Raw genomic sequence first — 6,650 nt, forward strand, 5'->3', positions numbered from 1 at the left:
TTCCAAATTTACGGATATCCAAAATCCCCATCAAGATTATTTATTTCCTTTGGTTGGTTTGGAAGAATAAAAATCTAATGTGGGAAAACCTCCAAAAGAGGAATTGGTATGGGCCGGGGATATGTGCACTATGCAGGGAAGCGGAGGAGAGAAATTTCCACATATTCCTAAAATGTCCTACGACTGTTCAGGTCTGGAACAATCTTGTTGGTTTTATCAGTTTCCCTTATAATCAATTTGATAATATTACTCATTGCTTGAGGTGGTGGAGCAATCAAAGTTCAACATGGCGAAAAATCCACCTTATTTTCTTTTGGGAGATCTGGAGATGGTGAAACAATATTATTTTTAAAAATTTCGGAGAAAATGTTATGCAGGTGTTGGATCGCATTATCAAATGGTACTCTATTGGTACACAACTAGGCATGGGGCCTAAGAAAATCATTCACAAACAAACTGGCCTGAGGATGGTCTACCTGACTGGTTTCTTTGACGGGGCAACACAAAGGAATAGATGCGGATGTGGTTTCGTGATTGCTTTATCTCAGGAACATGAATTTTGGGTTCACTGGTGTCACGCCCGTGAGTCGTGTGTGCGATGTGCAACGAGTTGGGGCGACATGCCCTCGGTTAAACGTGAAGAGTTGGTGTGCGACTAGTCGGTAGGCGACAAGTTGGTGTGACGAGTTGGTGAGCGGGTGAGTCAGGTGCGGCATTATGCGACGTTGGGATGAGTTTGTGTGCGACGAGTCAATGGAGAGATCAAAATTTGGCTACGTGTAAAACTCACAGAGGCGACCTTATATGATGAGTGGTCAGGTAGGTGGACCCAGCGAAGCAACATGAGGGGGCGAGCAGACCTTGAGTGGGGGCATGGACAGCCGAGTTGGAAGGTCAACCTGGGTAGACCGACCCACGTTATAACCATAGTGAAGTGTATAAGTAAGTGGACGCATGGATGCAGAAAGGCATAAGCAAGAGCATCACATGTCATACAACTTGGAGTGCGAAGGTGTCAAGGCATACGAAGGAAGGTCGAGGTGGAGGCGGGTGTATAGATCGAAGTGCCAAGGTGAGGAGAAGAACCGAACAAGCGCAACGAATGAGCGGAACCGCAGTTGAGCAAATCAGGTAGCAGTGGGGCAGGTCTTTCCTCTAGTGGGGGATATGCTCATGTGAAAGTCAAGGAACCTAATTCTTATGACAGGACAAGAAATCTAAAAACTCTTTGTAACTGTCTATGGCATATGGATCAATACTTGGAACGTTTGGCGATGTCTGATGAGGAGGCCAAAGTCAAAGTAGCTACTCAATTCTTGACGAAGGATGCTAAGAGTGGTGGCGAAGCAAGATGGACCAGATTCCTAATGGAAATGTTGCGGAGATCACTTCGTGGGATGACATGAAGAAGGCTTTGCAAACTCATTTTAGTCCACAAGACGAAACACGGGATGCAAGGGTGAAGACAAAGTATATAAAGCAAACAGGGAGCCTACAAGCTTATCGACGGGAATTCTCAAGTGCAGTTTTGGAACTACCTGATATGGCGAAAAGAGACAAGGTATTCAATTTCATTATAGGATTGAAACCTTGGGCACACAATGAGGTGAAGAGGCAAAAGATTAAAACACTTGAAGAGTCATTTGCAGTTGTTGATCGCTTGGTAGAACATTATGATGAAGGAACTGAAGAGAGAAAGAAAAAGACTAACAAGCCGAAAGAAAAGCCTACAAAAGAAGATCCTTCGAGATCGTATGATAAGACAAAGACGAAGAAACCATTGAAGTGTTGGATATGTGAAGAACCACATACAGTGAAGAATTGTCCTTCAAGATCGAAAGTGGCAGAAATAGCGCAATCTGATGCGAAGAAGAAGAAAAATGAAACTTTTGTTGGGGTTATGCAGATTCTAGGAGCTGCAATGGCTACGAAAGCGATATCACAAAGAGATCCTGAGAGAAACCAACTGGAGTATGTGGAGATGAAGATTGGGAATGGCACTGTTCTCACTGTGGTGGATAGTGGTGCAACTCATAACTTTATGAGTGAAGATACTGTGAGGAGGATTGAGCTGAAGTTTGTGCCAGTTCAAGCTCAAATGAAAGCAGTGAACTCTCCTCCTGATTCTATGATTGTTGTGGCTGAGAAGGTCGATGTGACACTAGGTGAATGGATAGGAAAGGTCGATTTCATAATGGTGCAGATAGATGAATATTATGCTGTGTTGGGCATGGAATTCATGAATCAATTTGAAGCTAATATAGTTCCACATATGAGGAAGTTGTACATTTACAACGGGCGAGAGGATGTACCCATTGGTGTGCCAACCATAGGGGCTACGAATTCCGAGTGTAAGTTGACAACGATGAATGTGGAGGATGTCAGGCGAGATGAAGAGGTCTATAAGAGGTTGTCTTCTACGAAGGAAAAGCTTATGGAATAGTCACAGGTGATTCACACGTTGTCTCATAGCATCTTGGATCTATCAAGCATACTAAAGGCAATGGAGAAGGATTAGGATGCTAGACCAGATGTTTAGACGGAAGATCGAGAAGCATACTTGCAAAGGTTAGAAGTGGAGGATCTTGATAGATGGATTGAGTTGATATGTGAGGAAGAGGGAGAGCCTTCAGGCTACACTTCCTTCTCATCTTCTTAAATTATCATGGAGATGAGGGTCATTGTTAACTGCTCATGGCAGTGAGTCTTCAACATTTTGAGCAAACATCTAGGGTGAGATGGACAAAAATTGGCAGACAATGTGCAGTGTTAATCATGATGATGTAGGGGCATGCGATCTTATGGAGGCGATGTACGGTTGGATTAGTTACCCAACTAGTCACCAACATGAGGGGTACAAACACATGATTTCTTACAAAGTTTGGCATATTTATGGCATGAGGCAGGTCGAAAGGTGGACACATCTGGATTACCCATACACACATTTGGGTGGATTTACAGTCTTGGCGATGGTGGTTGCTGTGATGGTGTTGTCGAGGACGACAATTGTTTAGAGTGGGGGAGTATGTCAAGCCCATGAGTCGTGCATGCGACATGCAATGAGTTGGGGCGAAGCACCCTCAGTGAAATGTGATGAGTTGGTGTGCGACGAGTTGGTGGGCGACGAGCTAGTGCGACGAGTTGGTGAGCGGGTGAGTCGGGTGCGAAGTTATGCGATGTTGGGATGAGTTGACGTGCAATGAGCCAACAAAGAGATGAAAATTTGGCTAAGTGTAAAACTCACGGAGGCGACCTTATACGATGAGTGGTCGGGTAGGTGGACCCGCCGTGGCGACATGAGGGGGTGAGCCAACCTTGGGTGGGGGCATGGAAATTTGAGTGTATAAGTAAGTGGACGCATGGATGGAGAAAGGCATAAGCAAGAGCATAAAAATTCATACAACTTGGAGTGCAAAGGTGTGAAGACATATGAAGGAAGGCCGAGGGGCAGGCGGGTGTATAGACCGAAGCGCCAAGGCAAGGAGAAGAACTGGACAAGTGCAAGGGCCGAGCGGAACTGTAGTCGGGCGAATCGGGTAGTAGTGGCGCAGGTCTTCTCGCAGTGAACTGCAGTTGGGTGAACAGTTGGACGGAGGGCGGAAGCTTGGGCAGGTGGGCGAGTTGGTTCGAGCAAGTTAGTAGATGGACGAGCAAATGGGTGAGTAACTTGGCAAGCCAGACGAATTGATGAGTTAGTGGTTAGGTGAACGGGCAGAGTGCGTGATGGGCGAGTTGGGCGCGCTTGCACAACAACGCAAAGGCTGGGCGGGGCTACCCGAACTCTGGTGAGGCTGCACGACCCGTGAGCTGGGTGACATGATGGTCAGGCAAAGTGCGAACTGAGCTCTCGACAGTGGGTACGACACAGGCGTCGGGTGGAAGTTTGGCACGACCCGCGGACCGGGTAACTCAATAGCAAACGGTGGAGCGTGCACAGAGACTCGGGCAAGCGAGACTTGGGTAAGACTGCATGACAGGGTGGACTAACCCGGGCAGGGTTGCACAATAGTGGGGCCGAGTTGAATGAAAACTTGGGTAAAATTCTGAAATTGCAGTTTGGAATTGTTTTGGCGAAAGGTATTTTGGGGTTGCCTTAAGAGGTTGATCTATATATGAAGTTGTAAAGTTGTATTGTTATATTATTGTGGGCAAGCTCTTATTAGGGAGTTGCCCCTCCCTTAAAAGATTAAGTGTACTTGTATACTTTTATATGTGAATGAAGTTAAAGATGAATGTTTCTGCTGTGTAAAATGAATGATGAATTCTTAGTGAAGTGAAAATATTCTATGTATTGAATGTTAGGCGTATTCCACACTTGAAATTATTGGTGGAAAGAAATCGGGTGGTGGTGCCGCATCTGCCTATGAGCGGTTGAAAGACTACCGCTAGGATAGGGGCATGACAACTGGGGTGTTGGCAGCGGGATGAACACGAGGGCAGAAGCCATGGCACTATGGAGACTTCTCTGGTTCACTAGATATCTTAACATCCCTTCAATTCACATTTTTGGGGATTCCAAGATAATCATCGACAATGTCCTTGGATGTGCAAGTTTACGAACCCACACTCCATGGCTGGCTATATAAAATTTAGCAACTTTGGGCCTCTTTTAAAGACTCAATGCTTGAGCACATTGGAAGGGACTTTAATCAAAATGCAAATAGAATTTCTAAGAGGGGGTTACAACATGAGCTGGATGGGATGCACATTGAGATCAAGTTGGGGGAAAACATCATGGACATCGGGGTGCTTCCACTTCCAGGATAACAATTATTTCTGTGAAGATTTTCATATACTAATGCTGGTGGTTTATCTTCAGAGATTTATTATGTGACAAAGACTTTTTTTTGTTTGGTTTTTGTATATCTTTTTCCCACATTTTAGATGTCTAGACTACTGATATATTAGATCATTTTGTTTGTATGTTTACACTATATTATATGTACAGACCATTGTGCACAAAGACATATAGCATTTACCATGTTTTGTCGAGTCAGAAAAGACTCGATTATGGAATGTATTGTATCTCAAGAAATATATTGGTATCTTTTTATATTATCCTTATACAACATGTCCTACATATATTTTGGAATATAAATATACTTATTTTTTCATACCCCATGGAAGAAGGAAAAAAAAAAGAAAGGGAAGGAAGGAAGTTAGTTATTGTTACTCTACGGCAAAAACGTTGACGTTGACTTTCACTTAGTTAGGAAACTCACGGAAAACTAAAAGTGATTTTACCAAAATATTATTTATCAAATTTACATTATAATATTTAAATTTATTTTTATTTATGGTTAATTTAATTAATTTGTTTGTATCTATTAGTTAGACCCTTACTGTACTATCATTGTACTTGGCACGTCAGCGCATAGCCATGAGTACATTTAATAGAAACGGTATGCATTTCAATGGAGTTTCGTTATTCATTTGAATGGATTTGCAGTAACGGAGTTTCATTATTCATTTGAATGAATATTGAAAGAGTTATTAAACATGGGGTATTGGTAAGTGGGTGGCATCTAACTTAAATATACTTTCAACCACTAAATACCGATCACTAGGTACCAAACACTAATCTTCTTCCTGATATTGCGGGTTCATTCTCCAACACGCGTTTGACTTGCTCAACGCCTGATGCAAGTTGGATATTTTAAAAGACCAAGTTAGTACGAATAGACATTGCGGTGGCCACTCTTATTTCTTACCCCATAGAAAAGTTAATGCAGTCTGACATGCAAGGGGAATAGCAGTTTCCTTGCTGCTAAAGTGCCAAAGTCAATTTTGAGGGAAATATAAATGCAAGGAAACTGTTATTTCCCTAGCATGTCAGACTGCATTAACTTTTCTATGGGGTAAGAAATAGGAGTTGCCCATTGCAGTTAATTGATAATGATTAGTATATGAATAGATAGGAGAACTGTTATTAATTATTATTTATGAATGTATGGTGTTTTTTAATAAATGAATTGTCATTACTTATTAAGCCGAAGGCTCTCTCTTTATGGGATTTGATGGGCAACATTGCTTTGGCTACTCCTATATCTAATCTTATAACAAAGTTAATGCAGTTTGATATGAGTGCTGAATATCCAGATATAACACGCGCGGTGATGATTAGAGAAAAAAACAATATATCGAAGTATCAAGCGGTCATATCAAGCCACATTAACTTTACTATAGGATTGGAAATAACATTTCCCTTTTCATTGCAGTGAATCAGTAAACTTCAATTTCCTCGCTCGCGCCTATCTAAATTTGACAGAGTAAATGTTTACTTATGTACGCTTCTTATTTAGCTTATACATAAGCTAGATATATAACTGGTTGGGCTAGCTTGAGTGTGTTGGCATAAGAAGGGTCGATCTCTGGGTTGGTTGCCTCTGTTGTGTGCCTCCCTATATGTTCTGCCAGATAGTAGTCGGCATGTTCAAAGGTTTCCACTGCGTGCTATCTGTCCCACGAGTCTCTCCTCTATTATTTCTCACAAAGGAGATGTTACTCCTATTTTATCAGGGGTAGTGGCAAGGCCGAAGATCAGAATTATCATTATTCCATGCCATAACAAGAAGAGCCAACATCCCACAAGTTAATTATTGTAAAATTTAATAAAAACATCCCACGAGTTAATTATTGTAAAATTTAAT

This window comes from Pinus tabuliformis, chromosome 2_1 (genome assembly GCF_031772625.1).
Source record: "Pinus tabuliformis cultivar Carrire ecotype Pingquan chromosome 2_1, CPIR1, whole genome shotgun sequence".
NCBI lineage: Eukaryota > Viridiplantae > Streptophyta > Pinopsida > Pinales > Pinaceae > Pinus > Pinus tabuliformis.